The sequence below is a fragment of the Python bivittatus genome, unplaced genomic scaffold (genome assembly GCF_059951505.1).
Source record: "Python bivittatus isolate LINGU-HERP-01145 unplaced genomic scaffold, Pbiv_v1 ctg000020_np1212, whole genome shotgun sequence".
Classification (NCBI taxonomy): domain Eukaryota; kingdom Metazoa; phylum Chordata; class Lepidosauria; order Squamata; family Pythonidae; genus Python; species Python bivittatus.
Window position 1 is genome coordinate 98,918,105 of NW_028277030.1, and position 24,754 is coordinate 98,942,858.

Below are 24,754 nucleotides of genomic sequence, written 5' to 3' on the forward strand. Positions count from 1 at the left end.
AAATTAATTCTTTTCTGGGCTTTTTGGATTCCACCACCTTCGTCAAGCTGTCCTTCCTGCCCTCTGATCTCTTTCTCCAAAAACTTTCTTTTCCACCAGCCAGCTGGCTCAGTAGATCTCTGTCAGATTCTGCATGTTCTTGTTGGGTTTCCAGCTGCAGATTCCTCTTCCTTGTTATACACATATCACCAGTCCACGCTGGACCAAAACAAGTCTAGGAATGCCCAATGACATCCTCCTTAATGCTTCTGCCCTTTTACAGGTTTATAGCTGAAAGGAAAGTGTTTAATTAGGCATGGAGCTTGTCTACGTGACATTGAGCCTAATTTTGATTCACAGGAAAAAAATCTGTAACCTTGAGACCATTGAATCCTTCTATGTCCACCAGGACAACTCACCCTGCCACATTACCAAATCTTTCTTGATAGCTGAAATCAGATGCCATGACTCTAAATCCTATGAAGAATGGCAAAAGGAACTAGGTATGTTTAGCTTAACGAAGTGAAGCTGAGGAGAGACATGATAGCAGTCTTCCAATACTTGAAGAGCTGCCACAGGGAAGAGGGCATTGATTTATTCTCCATAGCACCTGAGGGTAGGACAAGAAGCAATGGGTGGAAGCTTGTCAGAGGGAGCTCCAACTTGGAAATAAGGAGGAATTTCCTGACAGTGAGAACTATTAAACAGTGGAACAGCTTGCCTCCTGGAGGTGTGGGTGCTCCATCGCTGGAGGTTTTCAAGAAAAGATTGGATAACCATTTGTCTGAGATGGTATGAGGACTCCTGTCTTGGGCAGGAGGTTGGACTAGAAGACCTCCAAGGTCCCTTCCAACCCTATGATTCTATGACTCAAAGAAAGTGTTTGAATAACTTAGTACTAAGAAATATTTATGTGGATTTTTTTTTCCAGATTTTAAGAAAGAAAAGTCTTAAGTATAAAATTCTGCCAGTGAGTTTGACCCTTTGAACAACCCAGCTTGATATGTCAAATTTCCAGTAGTACTTCCCAGTCTCTTTTTTGTATCTGGGTTGGATTTTTGGGGAGGGTGGTGGTGGTAATAATAAAGACCTTTGATGTTGCTGGGCTATCTTTCCTATGATTCTTAATCATTGACCATGCTGGCTAGGGTTGTGGGAAGTTGGAAACCAAAGACATGGAGGTCTCCCTTTGCCCTTGGCTTTAGATGACTGGTCATTTGGACCTCCTGGTATAGTGGATGACAGATCTCATCATCTTATCTCTAAACTCAGGTAAAAATAACATATTTCTGCAGTTTGTCCTCCAGCCCTTCTGGAGGGCACCTGATTGGAGAGGACAGTGCTAAGTAATTTTTAAAGGGGCCATTAGAACATAATTCTGTGCATACTCATTTAAAAGTAAAGTGCATTAAGTTCAGAAGGACTTATTTCCAGGGAGGTGCAATTAAGATTACAACCATTGTTTTATTGCAATTAACTCTTCTCCAAGGATATTCTTGTATGGTGGCAATTAAATATGTTAAGCAGAATAAGCCTGAGGTCATAAATGAGATGTTTATCTGTAACAGACTTCATTCCAAGAAGCATAGATGTGAGGACAAATAGAGCATAAGTGAGGTAAAGGAGTTTCATGACATCTCTCCAATAAGTATTTACAGATGTTGTATTTATTATATTTTAATTGGCAGCAAATGACAGCATAATAAAAGATTCTTGAATACCTGATTTCATCTGATGTTTTAGCCATAGGCTTTCTCTCCTTTTTAAGTAACTAATGGGCCATCCAGTATCCCTTGTCATGCTTTTCTATGAAAATATGATTACATGATAGGACCACATCTGAATTATTGTTTTTCACACTGCTATCAATATTTTGTTGTTGCATTTATACACCCACTGCTAGCTTTGGTGGAAGATGGTCAACTAAAAGGAAGGAAATGTAGCCAGAGGTCATCGGGCCAAATTCTGAAGAACCAACAGTATTCTTGTTTCCTCTAGAATGGCAATGAGCTGTCCGTGGTGAGTGTGAATGGGGCTGGCCCCAAATCAGCATATAGAGGATGGTGGCCAGTGGGCAGGATGATGGTTGGTGACAAGGTGTTACTCTAATTGAAGAAGTCAGAGAAACAAAAGTCATTTGAGTGCCTGAGATATAAAATCCAAAGGACACTCACTGTGGCAATAAAACTAAGCAATAGTAAATATGAAGGATGAACAGCTTGTTGCCCGTAAATTGTCTCATGGTCTGTCATTTGAGGCAGGCAAATTTAGTCTTCCAGAAAGAATTTTCATCAAGAAGTGGAATGCTAAATAGGAACTGAGCTGCTTGTTATCAGAATGGGATCTGCATTACGCTACTTCTTGATGCTGTTATCGTTATCGGCAAGTGATTGCACAAATGCATGTGCTGCTCCAGTCTATACTTCATCCTGAGCAATGCAAGGAGGGAAGGTTATTGATGCAAGTGTTCAGTACTGGGAGCTGAAGAGACTGGGCTGTGGAACATTGTTTCTAATTTTTATCTTGCCCCTACCCTCCCATGAATGCACTCGGTGGCCTTAGGCAACCATTCACTCTAAACCTGTATTCCCCCATCTGTGGAATTGGGAATAGTGAGTAATAAGTACTGTTATAAGGATTATAACTTAACAATACATATATAAAAGATCCTGAATGCTGAAAGTCCTATTGATGATGATGATGATATTTGTCAAAGATTGCCTTCTGTCATCTACCAGTATGAAAAGCTTACTGGACCAAGATGAAGATTGCAAACCAAGATGAAAAGACAAACCTTCCAACCATCTTTCCAAGATGTTCTACACATTGATTAAGCATCATTTTCCCAATCAACAACAACAAAGATCCCAGTTTAATCTGTGTATGTTTTCACTCTTTCAGTAACATGGCAAACACAGACCTTATCTTTGGGAAAAAGGGGCCTAAATCTCTGGAGCCCAACTTTGGGCGAAGATTCAGATTGCAAAACATCCTGTTTAGAATACGGAGTCTCTAAGGCACCACTTCAGGAAAGAGTTGTTGGCTGTGTTTTTCTATACAAGATAGAACAGGGTAGACTGCTGCCAAGGGGAAATTGGAGAATGTGCCTGTTTCTTTGCTGCAGTTAATTTGGGTGATGGACAGAGGATTCCTGGGATCTCTACCTGCCTGGAAAACCAGTCAAAGGAAAGGTGACATGGCCAAATTTTCCAATGATCAGATTGCTAGGTGACTTCTGATAAACAGATGGGCTTTCTTTTTTTAAGGTAGTCAGTCCTGCTGCCTACGCCCTCATCATTCCTTCCCTATCAGGCTCCTGCCCAGTTAATGCATGTGAACTTTGCCTGTTCTGCATTAGTTTTTAAGATCTAAGCAGTAAACACACCCTGAATGCTTTAAGGTTTTACCCTAGAAACATCAGCAGGACTCCAGATTTCTTCCCCCAAATATCTTGAACTTCTGGCTTGGCATGGGAGTAGTTCATGGGAAGTAGTTCAATTCAGCATCACTGAATTGCCCTGTGCTGAATCTGGGTTGTTGTTTTTTTGTTTTGTTTTGTTTTGTTTTTGGTAGCATGAGCTATGAAATTGAGTTACTCTTCAGAGCCCTTCCCCTTTTGGAAATACTGTGTATTGTAAAGGTAGTGTCTTTTATATCAGAATGTTCTTTAACAGGATACAGTAAAACTGAGTGGAATTTCTGGGTGAGAAATAAGTTTTCTCCCATCGTTGCTAGGTTGGGCACCAGTTTGTAACTAGCCCCTGAAAGAGCTAATCAGGTCTAGACTACAGAATGTAATGAGGATGTGTTAGTCCCCTTTTCTCCAAAGGTTGCATATGGCAACCCTGTTCAGCCTAATCAAAATCGAGACCACAGAGGAGGCTTAACCCTTTGTACCAGATTTCAAATGAAAGTGGTCCCAACTCCAGTTGCACTTGATCCCTAAGTAAAGCCATACAGGAGACAAGGTACATTGCTGCCAAGTAGTTGTTAGTCCAATCTGTTGCATTTCTATACTCACAGGAACTATATAAGCCAGGCAGGAAATCTGGATCCTTCCTTATACCAGGCTGTGGAGGCTTCCAGCACTAACATGGGAACGGGTCACACCACCATGCGAAGCCAGGTGCTTTTGGGTCATAGATGCTTTCACTGTCAAAGAGGACACAGCAACAAGGCAACATTTTCAAATTGGCCCTGGTTTTACCCAAGCAACAGGAAACAAGTCCTTTGTTTCACAAAGCAGCACAGGGTAGAGAAGCTAGCCATGCTGTGTTGCTTATCATAAATAATTACTGGCTTCCTTTTACCACCTTCTTTTTTTTTTTTTCCCCAGGATTTAACCACAAGGAAATGCTTTGACTGCATGGTGGGAGATTTGGATTTCCACCGCTCTTAAATATTCTGGTGGACTTATTTCGTAGGAATGCTGAAAAAGAATACGAAATTCAGACATATGCCTTAAAGTAGTCTTTCCCAATCTAGTCCCAAGATGTGAGATTATCTGAAAAGCATCGGATTGCAAATAACTGCTAAATATTGATCTGTTGCACTATACATTATGATCACGGAAGGCCCTTGGGTATCCAGTTAGCCTGTCTACTAAGATGGTGCACTTGAGGTCCTCCTTTCAATATCTCCTAATAAAAGAAGGACGTAGAATGTAGCTTGGGTAAATTGCTTTGTTGTTGTTTACTAGGCGAAGTTTCTTGTCAGGAGTCCCTTTGGGAGAGGGAAAAACTGAACTGGAAAAATAACAAGTGTGACCAAATCAGAGGTCTTGCTTCACAACTTCCACCTGTTTTGCCTTTCTCTATGACGTTAATGCTTGTGTTTGACAGTTATAATCTTGTTAGCTTTGGAATTCTTCAGTTCCGTCAGTGCAGTGCATAACACCACTTTAACACTCCCATTCTGTTACTGAATTGCAAAATATATCTTCTGTCTTTCTCTCTTCCTTGGCTGCTTCTCTCTCTGCCCTTCACAGGGTGTACTATGCTCTTGCGTGGTATCTGTGAACTCTTCACTATAACTCCTTTTCCCCTGTTTTTATTTGTACCCAGTGAGTTTGGTGGCAATAGCATAAAAGTCTTTCATTAATCCCGCAGTGTGTTTTCTTGGCTATAATGAATTGGGAAAACTAGTGTTGACTCCGCATTAGGCTTTAGAATCAGGGGAGAGGACAAGCATTGCAGATGTCATGATGCAGGCACTTGCCCATCCTCTTTTAGTAGATGTTATATTTCTATAAAGCTATGGGAAAGGGCCATAAACAATGGATGTTTGAATTCCCCACGGCATGTATTTGATCAGTAGTGTTATGCAATCTTGTTCTAGCTTTATGTGAATATCAGTGCACATGTCATGGATGGAAGCACTGTAGTATCAGATTGGCTCCTGGCATATTTAACAACAACCAGTTGGAGCAGGATCTTAGCATAATAGTAATACCCAAACATTCTTTATAGTGTGTATCAGACTGATGCTTTTTGGCTTCTGGTGCTCTTATTCAATGAGCTCTTTTGATGCAACAGGTGTGGAATCCTCTTGGATGTTCTGCATCCTACCTGGAGATAATTTCAGTGGGGAGGAGGCTGTTACTCAAGAACCATTTGCCAATGATATGGCGCAGTAAGCAGAGTCATTAAGCTGAAAGAAAATGCAGAGCATAGGTTGATGAAGAAATGAAGGGAGAGTAGCTGAGAAAGGAGAATTGTGTGTGTGGGAGAATATATTGGTTGTTGTTTTTTCAGTGTTTAACATCAGTTAAACACTTTGCAGCTGCATTTGCATAGCATGGGAAATTTGGTTTTCATTTGGGTAAGGTTCTTTTGTGTTGCACCTCAAACCGATATGTTTAGTTGATAGGGCGACATATCGTGCAGATCCCACATAGTGGTGAATGCAGGAACCAGGTGCAGTGTGTTGAGCAAACACAGCCATTGAGTTGTAGCAGAGGAAAAAGACCAAAGGAGGTGCTGGGGTAGTTGGGGTCGGTTTTTTATATTAATGTTTCAACCCCAAAATTTCCTTATTTTCCTGCATTAATTTTGTTTGGTGAATGGTGTGCACAGAGGCAGTTTTAAGTGTATGCTACAGTAGCATGTGTAACAACTCTTGCCTCCATTAGAATTGGGAACTGGGGCGTGTGTGCAGAACAAGTATACAAAATCAATGGAAACCCACCCACCCCCTTGCTTGGGAGAATGGGGCTTGAGAGGAGGCTGCACCCGAGAAAACCACTGATAAGGGGCCCTTGCAGCTCTGTTTCTAACTCCTGGCTGTCTCTCTCCAGCTTACATTTCTTACATTTGGCAGCTGCCTCATTCTGCCTAATGTTAGAGCCAACCTGGTGGTTTTCCATGTTTAACGATCTTATTAAAAACTGTGGCTTAATCAAGCAGCTGTACACAATGAGTACAGATTTGGAAAAGGAAGCTGGTAGTTCAACATGAGAACCACTTTACCCTCCTAAGAAATAGCAAGATAAACACTTTTTTGCACTCAGGCTGACTCTTTACTTGTCCTGAGTGAAGAGATTAGGGGAATCAAAACTGTTAAAGTCTTGGTATTTAGAATTTTGGGCCCTTAAACGTATTGGCTTCCTAATAATAATATCACCAGCAAGGAGCTGTTGTGAAATCCAATTTGGATTAGTTATTTATGTCTGTTCTGTATGCACACTTCCACACACACTTCAGCACAGCTCAGGTAGAAAATCATGCAGTGCAATTGTGGAATGTGCACAGCTGAGAATCTCCCCAAAGCTGGGTTGAAGCCAGAGCTACAGACAGTGCAAGTTTGTTTCTGCTTATTGAGGCAGAAGGGCAATGCTATTAATTCCTGATAGTCACAAGACAGGACAGTTAATAGTTCCCGTAGACTGGCTGTGAGTGCCTGAGGGCTTTCACAGACTTCCATGTTGCTAGGTAGAAAATATCACCATCTCAGGCCGGGTTGAAATAGGTGGCATATATTTGCACGCCATCATGATTCATTGGGCATAATGGCCTCTTTGGAGGATGATGCATTTGAAATCTCATGGGCTGCTGTACCTGCGTCAGTTTGGGCTTGGATGGTTACATCTGGTCTACCATTTATCATCCAGGGGTGGTGGGGGGGGTGTAGAGTGAGATGTCTTCCAAGATACAGGTTTCTCCAGCAGAGGGCAGTCATTCCATGTACTGTTTTGCATTGATATTGCAACAGCACCCCAGATTTAATTGGTAAGATCTCATTATCCCCAATATATAATTTCATTTTTAAGCATTCTTCATTGTATTTGCACATGCATCTACAAAGTTTGCTTGCCAGCTTGTAACTGGGTTGTGGACTGTCCATCTATTCATCATACCAGCAGCACAAAACAAATAATTACCTGGGAACTTATTATAACTACAGAGTACTGTAGGTGTTACTACGGTAATTCAAAATTTCTGTGTAGCAACATTCGTTTTTAATATCAACCTCTTGTCTTTTCAGTTAACTTATATTAATGCAGTACCATTTTAATATGATCTTCTTCAGCAATGTGCATGTATTGAACTGAACTCTAAAATATAAAATTAGGGTTAAGTACAATTTAATTCACAATTCATTTTAGGATAATAATATCTTTATTAGGGCAATCAGGAAGGAAAAATCTGTGGCTCTAATTTGGACCTTCCCCCCCCTTATGGTTAATGTGGTTGTCATTGGAGGCAGGTTTACTCAATGAAGCAAAATGACTATTATGAAGTACAGTGGTACCTCGGTTCATGAACTTAATTCGTTCCGCGACTCTGGTCGCGAACCGAATTGGTTGTGAACCGAATCAAATTTTCCGATAAGGTTCAATGTAAATACGATTAAACCGTTCTGACCGCTCCGAATTTGGTCGTGACCCAATTTTTGATCGCGTCCCGAATCAAATTTCCCGATAAGGTTCAGTGTAATTACGGTTAATCCGTTCTGAACCATATGTTGTTGTTTTTTTTAAAACCGCAAAAATATGACACAAAGTACAGCACGAAGAGAGAGAACGCTAACCTCGCTCGACGCGACTTCTGGCGTGGAGGACAGGAAGGCGGGTGGGGAGGCGGATATTGCTTGGAGGGAGAGTCCCCCTCCCTACAGGAAGCCGCGACCACGTGTCACGGGAGGGAAGATGGCCGCGGATCCCGTTCGTCACCCGATCCGGCGTTCGCGGACGGAGGCAACATTTTGTGACCGGAGCTGCTCGTGACCCGAATTGTTCGTGAACAGAAGCGTTCGTGACCCGAGGTGCCACTGTATTGCCTGCTGATTGCAAGCACTGATAGTAGATTGGATTTCATATGATTGTGTATATTGAATTAACCTGTGCCTATCTGACTGAAATCAAGTCCTGATATTTTTGAATGATATTTAGCACAAGATGAGGATGCTTAGAATTGCTGTCTCGTTGTCTCTTTCTGCCTTGCTTTTTTCAGTGGTTGATTTCTCTAGGGATTGAACATTAATTCTCCCAGGCCTAACTGGCTGTTGCCCAGGAATGTAGTTTGATTTTTTTCTTTTTTTTTTACAGAGCGTGTTGCTTTGGTATTTGTTTCAATAACTTGCATAGTTTTATTAACTTTCTTACTAGCACCTTAGGAACTTGCATTTTATTTAATTTACCCCAAATATATTCACATTTTTCAATGCAAGCTTGGATCTCCAAGCTAGAGCCTACTGTTATCCATATCTCACCAACTAGGAGGCACATGCAGTGTACTGACACACTTAAGACAGCACTTCTTTGCTAGTCATCTATTGAGTGTTAGACTACGGATCACTAGGATGTCCAAAGACTAGGGTCAGGAGAAGCAAGTTGACGCCGATCTTCTGAACTGTAGTAATCCTATAATCAGATTGTCCAGATGCATGCCTCTGTCTCTTTCCTTTACAGCTGCCATCACTCACTCAGACCCACCCACCCAAAACCCTCTTGATGAACCATAGCAACTAAATCTCTGTTTCCTTCTAGGTCCTTAAAATGGGTGAGAATGGAGGTGCAGTTCTGTGGTAGAACACTGCTTTGCATGTGTCCAGTCCCCAATCTCTTTGATTGAGTCTAGAAAAGACCTGTTGATAGTCTCTTGTTTCATTTCAGATTGCTCTATTAGCAGTAATATTTAGCTGAATTGCATAACTACAAACAAATACATTATGGTAATGCCATCACGGTAAACCCAGTAACTGTTTGCCTCCTGTTTCTTCTGTATCTGGTGGAGAGATTCCACTCTTAGGGTATTGTGGATTCCTCAGGTGAATTTGCAACTAAGTGGAGGTATATTTAAATATTTACCAAAGAACTCATCTTGTTGGTACTTTAAGACAAGCATTTTACACGTATTTCCTGGTATATTTATTTTATGTTGTTTGGGATAGTCAATTAAGCAAAGACTTAAAAGGCCAGAGGAGACAAAAAAGCTGTGTTTCAGCTCAGAAAAGGTCTCAGCTTGTCCGCAGATGGTTTGACAACTGCAAAACAAACAAATCCTCCTTGCCTACTTCCTAATGTCATTAAGATGAGCTCACCAATTAGCCAGCTAAGGTCTCAAAGGATAAAAAAAACTCAACACATTAGCAAACATTAACATGACACAAACCATTATAGGACTCATTAAGGTTAGAGGCTGCCCTGAAACTTCACAGAAAGATCTTTTGCTTTTTACAGATTGCACACACCTCTGCACTGAAGAACATGGGGGGGGGCGGGTGGATCTGCAGGGAAGTATACTTTATCTACATCCTCAGGATCCTAGTTTACATGTTATGATTTAGAAAAAAAGAAAAAGATACCTCGCAAGATCAAGGACTCTGTAATTTGGGAGAAGTCAGTCCTCCTCAGCCTTTCTCTTCAATTTTGTGATTTTTAAAAAAATTGTTTATTTATTTATACATCACATTTATATAGCTACTCATCTCACACAAAGCGATTCTGGGCGACGTACAACAATTTTCTGGTCCTGCCCCCTTGTAGTTTTCCTTCCCTAAATTGTTCCTTGTTGCTTTGTGCTTGCAGCACTAAAAGCCTCCTTAGGTATAAAGCTATAGGTATAAATTCTTATCACTGTGCCACCAAGTTTAACTCCTGGGGCTCACAAGCAGAAAAAACCTGCCATTCTACATTTGGAGTGCTTTTTTCCTCCTTTGGAACAGGTTATGTTGGCACCACACACCTCAGCCTTTGTTCTCCTGGTTTCCCTCATTCTCTCAAGCAAAGTTAAGTTTTCATCTTCAGCTTCCTCTTTACTCCTGAGTCATGGTTTGGGATGTCTGAAGAGCTGCCTATACAAAACCACCTGCATACTGAGTTCATTTTCAGAGGCCTCTTTCTAGAAATTACCACCCTCTGACATAGGAAGGTGGCAAGCAACAAAGGGACCTTCTTGACTCCAGACATTGGGAGGAGAGATGTAGTTAGTGTTACCAGGAGGGATTCTGGTGGCACCTTTTTAGATTAACAAATCTTATTAAAAGTGAGTTATAGCTCAAGAAAACGTATGCCTTTAAATAAAATATTGATTATTTCAGAATACTGATTATTCTGAAAAATGTGTGACCAAACTCCTCCTGATTATAGATTGTTGGGCTCTATATTTGCCGTGCTCTCCCCCAGGAAGCGTGGTTTGACCTTGGCTTAGGCATTGTGGAAGGTCTGCAAAATGTGCCCTACAGAGAGTTCCTACAGATGCTCCAATGGGGCACCAGATGGTTACTGATACTTTTATACTGACACAGCTGGATCTCTTTATTTTTATACAACAAGAAGTCATCTGGAGGATGTTAATGGAGTTGCTTCTTTAGGCTTTCATTAATAGTCTTTTTTTTTCTCTGAATGACTTGGCTCAGAAGAGACTTCTTAAAATAAAAGTGCTAGAATTGCTTTATGCATAGATTCAAGAAAACTCTCTCTCTTTTTGGCTTGCTTTCACCAAAGCAGCAATCAGATAGTATATATAAATTATTCTCTTAATCCTACCTCCTGCGAAATCAAATGTTAACTGATGGCTTTATCATCATTATACTAGGTAAGGTATCCAAGAGGTAATGCAATCTAGCAAGGCAGGATCAATGACAGGAGGCTAGTAGCAAAGGAGTTGTCCAGGTCTAGTCCAAGGTTTTAATGAATTAGTAGTAACTAGGCATGGAGCATTATTTGAGGGACTGCCTCTCCCCACTTTCATCTGCCTATCCCACTAGATCCAGTAGAATGGGTATGTTACGGATTCCGTTGTCTAGGGAGCTCCATTTGGCGGGCCCTAGGTGGTGGGTCTTTTCTGCTGTGGGGACTGCCCTATGGAATCTTCTTCCCCCAGAGTTGAAGTCAGCCTCATCACTTCTAAGCTTTTGAAGGTCCCTCAAGACTTGGTTATGCCAGCAGGCCTGGGGACCCCAAGGGATGGGTGAATTAGTGAGGCGGCTCTAGTATTATTAATATCCCTCTGTCTATTATAATCTTTTTCTGTTTTAGTTCTCTTTTTAAAGGTTTTAATGCTTTTTAATCATTATTATATAATTTTAGGCAATGTTTGTTTTACATATTTATTGTTTCATTGGCTTGGTATACTCCACCCAGAGTCACTTTTTGTGAGATGGGCAGCCATATAAATGTGATCGATTTATAACTAACTAACTAAATAAATAAATAATCAAGGCACAAGTGAAGGTCATTTGACTGATAACTAAGTCAAAGTTCTAGATATTGAACCAAGTTATCACAGACATTTTCCCCAGTATTCCCAAACAGATAAGAAATAAGTGTTGTATTCCATCTCATTCTATTCTGTGGTCCTCTGCCAAGCAGCAGCAATAATTTCAGGGGTAAGATATTTGAGTTTCAGGGCATAAATAGCTGGAGGGGACTGGCTCCAATCCTGATTCCATGCTAAAAGTCTAGTTTTTAGGAGCAAAGGAGTATCTGAAAGGTCTGTGTTATCTTTGATTCTCCCTCTGTCAGCCCTACAAGGTAAACCAGATCAAGAAACAGACACTGTGTAGGCCTAAAACTGCTTAATTAGAATGGCTACAGTAATAGAATCTTGCAAGTCTGAATGTGCTTCTCCTCTTTTTATTTTATTTTTATTTTATCTTTTTATTTATTTTTATTTTATCTTCATGTGAATTAGGGAAGCACCTCTCTTAAGTGGTTTTGTGAATCTCTTCGTATGGGCTTAAGCCACATTTACCTGTTCGTTGCCTTGATAATGGATCATCCCTCTTTCTGTCAAGGCCATCCTCTATACTCTCTACACCTTCTTCCTCCATCAAGACATCTGGAGGGGTCATGAAGCTGGTCACATTAAAAGATACAGTGATAGAGCTTAGTGATTAAGGCCATAGTTAGCAGAAATGCCTATTCAATGATTGGCTTATTACAGTTCTCATGAAGATGCTATACAGTATATGCAATCTAATCATTGTCTTTATCTTGAATTAAAATCGCACACAACACCACTGTAGCCTCCCTCCAGAAAAGAGGAGGATGTATACTCTCCACAGTGATATAAAGGTTGAAGCAGGGGTAAAGAATTACAATATACTGTAGGAATAATATAAATTGTACTTAATTCAATGGAAGTTTCATTCAAATGGAATCCAAGTTTAATCTCCCCCTGGCACAGGGCTTTGACCTGTAAAGAGTTGCATGTAATAGTGCAGCTCAGTGGTGTGCAGCATCCATGGCACTAGTTCTGATGTGACATGTGAAGGGCCGCATTCCAAAAGTAGGAGGGTCAGGGCCAATTTAGGTAGGAGGTTCAGGAGTTTTAAGAGGAATAATGGGGGCCTTAAGCATCAGTAAGGCTGAAGATGCCCATTTCCCACTTAAAGATGCAAAAAATGCCAAATGTTGTAGCTGACAGTCATAAGATGCTAGGTGGCCCTGAGGTCACTTTTTATTTATTTAATTACTTTATTTGCATGCTCCTTAATTCCAGAAGGCTCCAGGCAGCTAACAATCCTATCCTAAAATCAATAGAAGGTAAAATACAGTATCCTTCCCATTCTTTACCTTTGCTATAACCTTCCCTAACTTGGTATCTTTCTGATGATGATAGCCTTCTTTTTAGCATGGGAATAAAGCACATCTGGAAGGCACTCTTTTCTTTCTCTAGAAGCACAAATCTCTTGGCATCTGAGTCTGTCATCCCTCTGTTTTTCTGTATCCCATTCTGTACCCCAAGCATGTCAGGAGGGTAATGAGCTGGTGAGAGTGTTCTGATACTACAGCAAGCAGCCTCTTGTGCCAGAACATTTAGTTTGGCTATTTTTTTTCTTTTTAATTGTCTTTCTTCCTGATTATTGGACCACTAATGACCAGAAGGTTTGTACTCTTTTCCTATATTTTGGAATGATCCTATGGCACCAAGCCCTCTGGGGCTAAGTTTAAAGTATTTTGGCATTTGAGGAAAGACTCTGACAGCTGCTGCTGGACTCTGGAATGAGAGCAAGTCATTTCACAAACCTTGAAATAGGAGCCTTACATTTGTTGATTAACGGTAGTATTATTCCATTTGCAAAACACTGCTGATAGATCCATGAAGAGGAGATATTTAGATCAGGGAAATGTTGTGGGGGAGAACTGAGTTTTCCACAAATGTTTCCCCATTTGAATCAGCAGCAAATGCTGGAAGGAGAAAAGTGGGTGAAGTCCAGAGATTTTCATCAGTTTAACATAATCCATGTTTACGAACTTCTTTTCATTTCTAATTTTGGACATTGCTAGAGACCTCCATTTGCAGAGAAAGTTTAAAAAGCTTTGCACCTCTTTCCTAATCCCATCCTGTTTCGAATCCACAATGGTTAATAGGATTTGCTCTCTGCCGTGATTTTGGAATCACAATTGTGGCTGATCCTAGTGCTAATGCTTTGGATTTTCATTTTTATTTCCAGGAAGACCTTCACTACTGTTTCTGAAGAAAGTTCCGCAGTCCCAAGTTTTAGTATCAGGTTTTCCCGCAACAAACAATGTGCTGAGTTGGTCAGATAGTTCAGTGAAGCTCTTTTTTCATTACTGGCATGAATTAAATGTTTGAGGAGAGGGAGAAATCCACTGTACATATATAATCTTTTATAAGGTATGGAGAGTTACTTCTATCACTGATTAATTTGGCAGTAATGAACATCAAGGCGTTGACTCTTAATGGATTAATTCCTTGAATTGGAAACTTTTGTGGATTTTGCAAATGAGACAATAACATGAATCCTCAACATATTAACAGTGTTATATGTATCAAAAATTATGGCAATTGTAATCTTTTCTGGCAAATGTTTAGGGCAAATGTGAGTAGAGTCCACGGCTGACTGATGTAACCTGAAATCTAAAGAGCTGTCCCACAGCTAATACCAAAGGAGGACTTTGTAGCTCCTTAACATATTTGCTAGTACCAATAACTGCATTCATTGTGTTAGATAATCCTCAACACTGGTGTTGTTCAGAAGTTATTTCTTCTGTGACTTGTAACAACTTGGTCGTCTTGGCTCCATGCAATGGTTTCTGCTTTAAGAATAAATCCTGTGGTGGATCATCTAGAAGATTCAGTAGGAATGCTGTTAAGTGATGCCATCAGGATAAAATGTTGGGGTAGAAACTTATGGCTTCCAGGACAAAGAATGAATGAGCAGCTGGGTTCCTCAAAGACAGCAGACCTAATTTCATTCATTTTGAAAAAAATGTAGTTATATATAGTAAGTATAACAACATAAATACACAAACGCACACCTGAGTCTAAAATTACCTAACTATATACTCCTGGTTCTGTTTAGCTGTTCTTCTATATTCCTCTTTACCAGGAACATTCCAAATAACACAGAGTGAAATGAACTTTTAGATTAATTTAATTTCTCCTGATATCTTGTCTTACTGTTTGGATTTGCAGAACAGAACTACATGCCTGTAGTGTGGATCTGTGACACATTAGGCATCCCATATTAATTAATTACATATATACATCAGGGAAAAAGTCACTGCAGTAGATTTGTTAACTTATCACCTTCTGGCTGGGCTTTGCTCTTCAGAGAAGTGGTTAATTTTTCTATCTCACTTTTAAAGATTTTCCTGAAAATCCAGCTTCTTCATGGTAGCGAGAACAACACTTTGCACATATTCAGATGAACCCTCCATTGGTTGTGGGGCTAAGCCCTAAGAATTTCTGTTCTGGAGTTGGGGTTTGGGGCTGTCTCATAGAGCCCTAGTTTGGAGCTATCCCAGAGAATCAGGAAAAAAAAAAACAGAAGGCAATTGATCTTTCAGGACCTCTGTAAAGATATTGGTAATGTTCTGCAAATCTGGAAAAGTAAATACATCTTGGCATTTCCCCCTGCTTGCTTAACAGGCACACTATGCAGAGTTTGTGGTTTACCAAGATAAAAGCAAGGAAGAAGCTTTTGTATATAGGAAAAGACTGCATAGTCTGCTTAAAATTCAGATCCAGCCCTACCTTAAGTAGGAAATCATGGTGACCCACTTTGCTGTATAGGCTCCTGAGGGAGAGGAAGCCATTCCTCAGTAGCCTGAAGGGTGGCTAAATGTGGAGAACTTTGAGGAGAAGGCAAAGCGTTAGGGATAGAGGCAGTGGGTGGGCATGACTGCCACCAGAGTAAAATGCATGCCAGGTAGGGGAAGGAGGGATCAAAATAGACTCAGCATCAGCCCCAAGGACAAAAAGGGTTGTGTATGGAGGTGATGGAGAAGATAGCTTTCCCATTCCAGATAATGTACCTCTATTAAGATGACTTATAATGCACCTAAATAGGCTTAACTTCCAAGAAAATAAATTTAGGTCTGGGCAAAAAATAGGTTGCAAGTGTGATCTTAACTGCATATTTACACGAGAGCAGATTAATTCCTCATTTTTGTACTGTGCCCACCTACAGCGGGCTTCAGAGTGGCTAAGTACGCCATACACTCATGGTCACCTAGACCACGGGTTTTCAAACTTTTTCAGGCTGCAGATCCTGTTATTTAAAAAAAACAACTCCCAGAACCCCTGTCCAAGAGTAAGAGCTCTAGTGATAGAAAATTGGCTGCATTTGAATGTCTCTCATGGAAACCCTTCAAGTTCTCAGAACTTGGTTAAAAAGAAAACAAAACTGATATAGACTATGGTTTACTCAAGCCAATTTTCTTACACTATACACTAAATCATAAACTAGTCATACAGGCCTGGGATTACATAATACACCAGGCTAAAGGTTCTTAAACTGTGGATTGTGATCCTCTGGGGATTTAGAAGGGGGTGTAAAAACATTTTTAAAATTTTGCCTTAAGCACGGTGGTTGAGCATAGAGTATTGTTAAACTTACAGGTCAGGTTCTGTGTCCTTCCTTGTTTATGAACCACTGACTGTATTTTTTAAGTGATCATGTTCTAGAACATTAGTTTGAAATTAATTTTTATACTTGCTTATCTATGCTATCAAACAGTTGAAGGTGTCTGTTAAGATCTGTCATTATGTCCAAAATGTAAAAAAATGTTGAATCATGCATTGTGGTGTTACAATTATCTACTTCTGTCCAATAATGGGGTGCAAGTACAAAAGGCTGAGCATTGCATTGTGGCATTACATGAGATACCTATGCCTATTAGCGACTTGCAGTGTGTGTATGTTTTCTAAAGTTGTGAGGTGCTCCCATTTTATTTGATATATGCATGTGTATTTAATTATGAAATAGTAGTGGCATATTCACTTTTTACCCAATCATAACCACAAACATGGGAGGGTTTCACAAATTGACCGATCATTTATGATGGCAACGTTTGAGAACTCCTGGGCTAGGCTAAAATATGTTTGGCTAATTCGTAGTTCAGCCTGTGAGGTGGGGGAAACGCACCCAGGGCATTTTGCTTGATCCTCGGTAGCAATCTTGCCAGCTGCTTTTGGCTCGCAGCGTGACGCGCTCAGAATCCCCGCGTGAGATTATGGAAGAGCGAAGGCTCCCCGAAAAAAGGGGGCTCCTACAAAACACACTAACTTTCCGCGGTAGAAACACACCCTTTAGTTTGGGGCCGAGTCCCTTAAAAGTGGCATAGCCCTGGAGTAGCTGAACGCGTGAGCGTGTGCAGAACCTCTTTCCCCATGTAGTTGTGTTTATTCATCTCTGGCCTTGATTTCGGAGCTCTAAGACTCTTCTCTGTCCCGCCTCCCGTTCGTCCTGACGCGCCATCCGGCGAGGGAGAGCCGTGGTATTTCTGGCGGGAAGGAGGGGCGGGCAGTGGGAAGATCTCGCTGTGGGGCGGGATTGCCTCGAGCGAGCCAGCCCCTTGTGTAGGAGAGACACGCGGCAGCCGCTGGCTGAGAAAGAGCAGCGCGACGGGATCGCGGTGGCTGGGCCGGTAGGTAGCTCACGCTGTTGGCACCGCTGCCTGCCGCTTTCCTTTGCCGGGGCGTTCAGGCAACAGAAAAGGCTCCGGCGCCGAGCGGCGTGGCTGCAGCGGGTCATTCCCTTGGCGCGCAAAAACGCTTTCCTTTTGAGGAAAGGGAGCGGCGCTTTCGGCTCGGTGGAGGGAGACCGAACTGGGCGCTCGCAGACCGCACGCACCTGTTGCCGCTTGGGCTTCTCGCCCGGGAGGGGGCGGCGTTCGGCTTCCCGGCTCGCTCGCTCGCTCGCTCGAGCCCGCGAGATAAGCGGAGCCACCACCACGAGGCTCCTCTGTGCCCCCCCTCGCAGCTTAGACGAGGCGTAATTCTCCGCGTTGGCAGCTAAATAATTTACGGCTGCTAATGCCGAGAATTTCCCCCGAAAATGTGGTGGGGGAGATTGCCGAAATCACTGAGGAAAACCCCGTTGCCGCCTTCTGTCTGCGGAACAGCGCCGGCTTCCTTTCCATGGGGAGCCACGTTCACCAGCAGCATTGAATTTGGCGGGAAGGCAGAAGCTCTCCCGTGGGAAGAGGCGGTTCGTGGGTTTGCTGTTTCTTCTCTTCCCGGGAAACGGGCGATTCAGAGGGGGTGGAAGGATGCTTTGCAGGCCCACTCGCCTGACCCACCCCCCTTCCCCATGACTCGTGTTCTCGGAACATTGTCTGTCTCTTAATGAGTCTGGCGTAGGAAGCGTAATTGATAAATTAACGGTGATTGGGGTGGGAAGACACTAGGCAATATCAGTAAACCTGCGGATCACCTTTTTTTGTGATACCCAGGAAAAGCCCTACTTCGCACTCTTTTGAACCTGGTTCACACATGGTGCATATTGATTTCTTGGCCTTTGATGACAGTAGCAGAATGTGTGAATGGGCTCCCCGGAAAAGCAGTGGGGAAGAGCAAGAGTTCAATGACAGGATGCCTGTTCTGTATGCAAGAAGTCTCACAATCAGTCCCTGGCATTTCCAGGTAGGGCTAGGGAAAATCTTTTCTGAAATGGAAATTTGGCGAGCTACTGCTAGTTGTAATACAATTTGGGGTGGATCCAGAGCAACCTGTAGTCCCAAGCTAAGGCAGGGCACTATGCTGGAGCAGTAACATTAAAATCCTAATAATTTAATCCCCATGGATCAATGCAAAATCACATGATTCATGTTCAAAAACAGACTTGAAAGAACCTCAAAGTTCATAGAAGTGCAAAATAATATGGGGGCAGGGAATTCAGTACTGTAAGGACAGCATGCTTTGTTACTTAGTTGCAGGTGGGCAGTGCATGGAAAATTGAGAAGAAGGAATGGAAAACAGTATTCTGGAAAAGGGCACAGCTAAGTGCCTGAAATCCAAGCAGGAATATTCTCTTACTGCATTTTGTTAAAAAATTCTTTCACTTGTTCTATTTAATAACAAACGTAGATGACTATTGATTTAGAAGCCCACAGAGAGCTGTGCAAAAATGGATTAGTAGTTTTAGTGGGGATTCCTGTGTTTATAGGGGCACATGGATTAGATTTATGAATAAAAAGCCTCTAATGCAGGGTTTTTCTAGCTGTTCCATGGAATCCTAGAGTTCTGCAAGGATTTGATGGGGTTCCATGAGAGACTAACGGCAGAAGGTGTTCTCTTGAATGCAGCCAGCTTTCTGTCACTAAAGCTTTGCCTCTTGATCAGAGATTCTGGGAAATTATTTTTTTAACAAACATGTTCTGCAGCATGAAAACGTTCGAAAATCCCTACTTCAGTGCAACTTTATCTTCAAAATATGTTGAAGCTACAGCTTCCAGAATTCCAACCCAGAACACTTGGCGGTAAATAAAAGTTAAATAGTAGCAGAAAAATAGAAAAAAGTATCTTTGCATCTTTTAGGTAAAACAGAGTAACAGTTTGTTATTGGATATATGTGGAAATATTGGCAGATCTTGCACTGTTAACAGAAATTGATTCAATCTGATTGTCAGTACTAATCCTTTATGCTTTTAAATACAACTTACTTCCATCTATTAATGCATATACAAACCTGCCAGAGCATTGCCTCCTCCAGGACTATGGTGTGTATTTTGATGGGCAGCACGTACATAAACTCTAAATCCTTCCCGGCTCTGTAAGTCTTTTTAAACTGAAAACATATGGTGGGTATTGAATTTTGGGCTTTCCCACATATAATAAAGCTGTGCCTTAGGGTAAGGAATGCTAGATTTAACTCAGCAGCAAGGTCCCTTTTCTTTGGAAACAATTTTCAGGGAATGTTTAACTATAATGGTGTGTTATTAAAAATTGGAACTTTTAAGGTACTTCTTTTCTACAGTTATTGAAGAAAGGTATACAAATGAAGATATGCATCAGTTCTGCTTTCCCCAGTTATGCCCAGAACATCTGAAGGCACCAAGCTGGGGAAGGAGATAGTGTTTTATCATTTAATCTTGAGTTATTTAAGTGTCTCTTTTCTCATAAAATGCATGCACATGAGAGAACGAATACATGGAAAACTACAGTTGTTTATCACACGTATTTGTCCTTACAGAGTGTCCTGGGCAGTGTGGTATACTGTGGTTTTTTTACTTTACTTTTCATAACAGTTCTCTAAGGTTGGTTAGAGTGAGAAAGAGTGTTCGAGCTAAGATCATTTTGTAAGCTTTATGGTCAAACAGGAATCTTACCCAAATTTTCCCTGGAGTAAATTTTCCTTTTTCCCAGTCTAGCTACCCAGTGCATGTTTATGTAAGGAGTGAAGCTGGGAGAAAATGTAGTTATTTCACATGTTGTCATATATGATTGCAATAGGAATATGTAGATTTTTCCCTATTTATTTTCCATTTTTAAAAAAAGCTGTCTGCTTTTATAGTCCTTAACAGACAAGAGCCCTTGTTTTTCATATTAAGCTTCCTTTATTTTATTTTATTTTATTTTATTTTATTTTATTTTATTTTACTACCACTGATGAACCACCATCCCTTTTATTTTCCCTGTAGGAATTCTGCTACCAGTGCACCAGACACCAGCCAATCTTGGGAACGATAAGCATAGAAACGTGGTGGGTAGATCAAGAACAAAATGATAAATGAAACAATGAGTTATAATACACCTGGAACAAATCTTTCCATGTAATTACTGATGAGCTCCCTCCTAAATTTATCACATGATAGTTGATAAACCAGGAGGATCCTTCTAAGTTCGTTATAAACCAGAGGACCAAGACTCCTGGACAGACTTGTAATTTCTCTGCAGTAATTATAAATCCTTATGATGCTGGGAAAGTGACAGAAACCAGTAAATCCCAGGAACCATTGTATTGCTGTTGCTTTCAAGTTTTTATATGGAAAATAACATTGGCTTTGCCCCCAGAGCTTGTACGTGGGGCTTCATGTTGTCTCTGCAAAGCAATTTGTTTAGATCTTTGGCAAATGCAGTCTGCCCTGTCCCCAGCATGAAAAACACGACAGACAAATGTGGTGACGCGGTTATATTTGATTCTGTCCCTGTGCACCACTGATATTTACCTTCTTCCCCCAACAAACTGTTAGCAAGGTAACGTGATTCTCAACAGAGAAGAGGTACATTGGCTTACACTGTGTTGGGCTAATAGTTTTGAAATGTTGGGCAAATATTTGTTTTGCATTGTTCTGATATTGTACACAAACCTAATTCATCTAATCAGAAATGGAAACTTGGTTTCACCCCACTCTATAATATTTGCAAAATTGTATTCACACATAATATCACAAATTAGATGCATTGATGTCCCAAAAGTTGTAGAGACCTCTTTGACCTCTTTCAAGCCATGCTTATTTGAGCAGGTTCATATTATATCCACGTAGTTAAAAAAGCATGTGAAGGGGTTGTACAGGCTAACCCCACCCCTTCACACAAGAGTGAGCATAGCCAAACCTTTAGCTTCTTCATATGGACAAGCTCTACAAATAGACATGACCATGAAATAAATAGGGAGCTGGGTTAGCCTGCACAGTCCCAAGGTCTTCACCTGCTTACTTGAAATGTAACTGCGGTGATGGTCCAAACTCTTGTAGAGAGACTCATCTGATTGTGGAAGCACAGAAGCAGGAAAATATGATTTATATTGATTCCAAATTAAAGATTATTAGATACATCCATGCGTTACAAAATGGGAGCGGGGAAAAAATCCCTCTAGCTGCCAGACATGTGGATGGAATTCCATCATTTATTCTTCTTTTCCAGCCTTATCTAAGCTGGTGCTCTCGAGATGCAAACACTGAGATGGGTAGAACTTGTTGCTTGGACTACACATCTAGGATGACCATTCAGTGGGACCTGTGGTCTCAGCACATCTGGAAAGAGGCAGCATAGGGAAGGCTTTCCTCCATCAATATACTTGTGATTTCCCATCTGCAGTGAGCTATATAAGGGATTTTGTGTTGCAAAAGTTCTGTTAATCACTCCTCATTAACCTTTCAGATAATAGCTAGAATCTATATTACACTGAAGTTTCAGGGAGGAGCTACCTTCAAAAAAAGATTGTAGCAATATATTCTTGTTTCAACAAGCTTTGCCTTTCAGATTTATTGAAGGGAACTGGTCTGTATTCCTGGACTTCATAAATGGAAAAGCCATCAAATCTGAACTGTCTATGATCAACCCTGGAGGCCCTTCTTAGTTACTATTTATTATACTGTAGCAACTTTCATTCCACTTCAATCTGGTTGATTCTTACAAAATTAATAGCACAGTCAGTATTAACAACCAAAATAACATAGTAACAATCAATTTAATACATTGAAACAACACTCTTGGCAACCCGTCTCAACCAGGGGAAAAACTAGTGATCCATCTTCAGTCATTCCCAGAAGGCTCTAAAAACATAGATCTTCACAAACCTTTGGATACTCAGAAGGGAAGAGGTTCCTCTCACCTCCAAGACAAGCTGTTTCACAGGAGAGGAGCCCCCTTCTCTCAGATTTCCTGATAGGTGGGGGTCCCCAGTAGTCGCTTTTTGTTTGCACATTTTGAAAAGGCAGATTCTGTTTGGAATAGACAGTTTTGAAGAATCTATGATGCTTGCTTATGAGATCAATTAAGCCATGGGCCCAAGAGATCCTTGTCCTAAATTTTTTCAAGTAGTAGTCCTGTTAGCATTAAAAAGGTATTTTAGCAATTGTATAGCTTGACTATCTTTAAAGAATATTATGCTGGTTGGTATTTATATTGTCCTTTTAAGGAAGGTTTGCAAAAAAAAAAAAGGATTTTTAAAAACTGGAAAATGCCTTGAAGGGCATGAATATTTTAAATAAATAAATATGCTTCTATTTAATGCATACTTGCAATTATTTTTCATGGTAGTTCTTTCCAGCACTGGGCTGAACCTTCCAGTACTGATTCTGAAAACAGATGTATCAGAAATTCCTTTGTCTTGTATCAGCTTAGAATTTTTAGATGATATTATTGTGGCTTCCAACTGGATAGCCTCCTTTCCTTGTCAGTTATATGGCAAGGAAAGGCAACTTTTTCTGTGGAAGCTTATTCCCACTTGGTTTCATTTCCTGGGAATGTTTTCCAGTTGTTTGTTACAGTGACTGCACTTTCAATCTAACATAGAAATAAAATAAAAAATATAGAGTAGACTTTCTAAACAAGATGCCATCCAGGTTTGTTGGAACTGCAACTCAGAATTCCCACCCAGTGTTGATCTGCACTAATTGGGAATTCTGGAATTCTCAGCACCAAGACATTTAGGAACTGTCAAGTTGGAGAAGGCTGGCGTATGCTGGAGGTCAGGGTGTTGTTTAAGGAAGTAGCTATAGAAGTTGGTTGAACTGGATTCTTTCTCAGCATGGAATGTGTGGTCTATATTGCTTTGGCAAGATCACGTTAGGATAATGGTGAAACTGCTTTTAAATAAAGATTGTTGGGGCGTGGAGCCAGACCACTTCTGCTCATGTAGAAAGTGAGAGAACACCATGGACTTAGGTAGTCTGCAGTTTCACCATGCTTATCCAGGAAAAGCCAGGATTCTTTCTCTATTGACAGTGGAAACAAGACTAGGCTTTGAGGTCTCCTGTTTGATCACCACTTGTGCTCTACATAAAGTGCAGCCATAATGGCAAATGCAAGCGTGACCACAGTCTTTTCTAAGAAATCAGACATCACGTATATATTTCTGGAGGGGAATTGCTGGAAGATCAGTCATGTTGGCTTTCTCCCATGTTGATACCTGCTTGAAAGCCTCTTTAAAAAGATTGCCTTATGTAGAATCTATTTGAACTGAAGCCCTATTATTTCAAGTGAGACAGGAAGGATTCAGTTATTATTGTGGTTCCCTAACTGTGCACTGGGTGCCCCAGAGAACTGACAGGGGCACTGCAGGATATTTTAAATTCGGACTTAACTACTTAAATGGAACTGTTAGGAATTTCTTTTGGCCTAAAATTAAAAGAAAAACAAAAATGAAAAACAGATACTGAGGGTGCTGTGAACTGAACAAGTTTGAGAACCTTTGCATTATTAGGAGCTACAATGCAATAGATTTCTTAGCCATATTTTGCTGACTGTTGTAGCTATTCTTTTGGTGACATATTACCAGTAAATATACATTTAAGATTTGTCTGCAGTTTCAGAGAAATCTTAAATGTATATCATTAATAATGAAGAGATTCTTGGATGCAGAATTGTCTATTCCTTTACAAAAGTTACAACTGAAGATTATTCATTTGAGAATTGTTATTAATCAGTTTAAAAAAAGTTAAATCTGCACCCCAAATTTGACATTTTCAGTCCTCATTAAGCAGTTGGGAAGGTCTTTTCTATGTTGTTCTTGTCTGAATATTTTGTATTACTACATTCCTGAGATTGGTGTTTCTCAATGTCAGCAACTTTAAGGTTAGGGGACTCCAACTAGCTGGGGAATTCTGGGAGTTGAAATCCACACATTTTAAAGTTGCTGAGGTTGAGAAACATTGCTATAGATACTTGGAGGGAGCAATAGGGGCCTGCAACAAAGTATTGTAGCATAACCTTACTTAAGAGGAAATTTGTATTCAGAGTCCTAGCTGGCAAGTCATGCCAAAGATCTTTTTTATTCTCAACCCCCTTCCCCCAGTTTTCAGGGCTATTTTGCACATTCAGGCCTTTTTTGATCATGTAAGGAGGGCTAATCTGCTAAATTTCCTCTCATTGCCTCCTTTTCACTAGCTTGAATTTCTTGTTAAAGGGAATGCCCTAAACCAGTGTTTCTCAGCTTTGGCAACTTGAAGACATGTGGACTTCAACTCCCAGAATAGTGAACATGGCTGGCTGGGGAATTCTGGAAATTAAAGTCCACACATCTTCAAGTTGCCAAGGTTGAGAAACACTGCCCTAAACAGTTTAGTTCTCTTGGGTTCTGGCAAGTGATCTCCTCTGGGACTGCAGATTGTGACAGTTGTGTCATGTGCTGCTTT

General features: G+C 40.8%; 1 protein-coding gene across 11 annotated transcripts in view; it reads left to right on the top strand.

Annotated features, from left to right (window-relative positions):
* The window catches only part of SLC29A1 (solute carrier family 29 member 1 (Augustine blood group)), a 79,370-nt gene that overhangs the window by 11,295 nt on the left and 43,321 nt on the right, over nucleotides 1-24,754 (top strand). For 3 of the 11 annotated variants that reach the window (XM_088145202.1, XM_088145187.1, XM_088145175.1), the window contains exons 1-2: nucleotides 17,218-17,320; nucleotides 20,315-20,376. The exons of 4 other annotated variants lie outside the window; for them this stretch is intronic. The gene's annotated coding sequence lies outside the window, so the exon portion shown is untranslated. Of the gene's footprint in view, nucleotides 1-17,195; nucleotides 17,321-20,314; nucleotides 20,377-24,754 lie in introns of those variants that run through there. 4 more of the 11 variants (XM_088145208.1, XM_088145193.1, XM_088145179.1 and 1 more) reach the window with 2 other exon arrangements.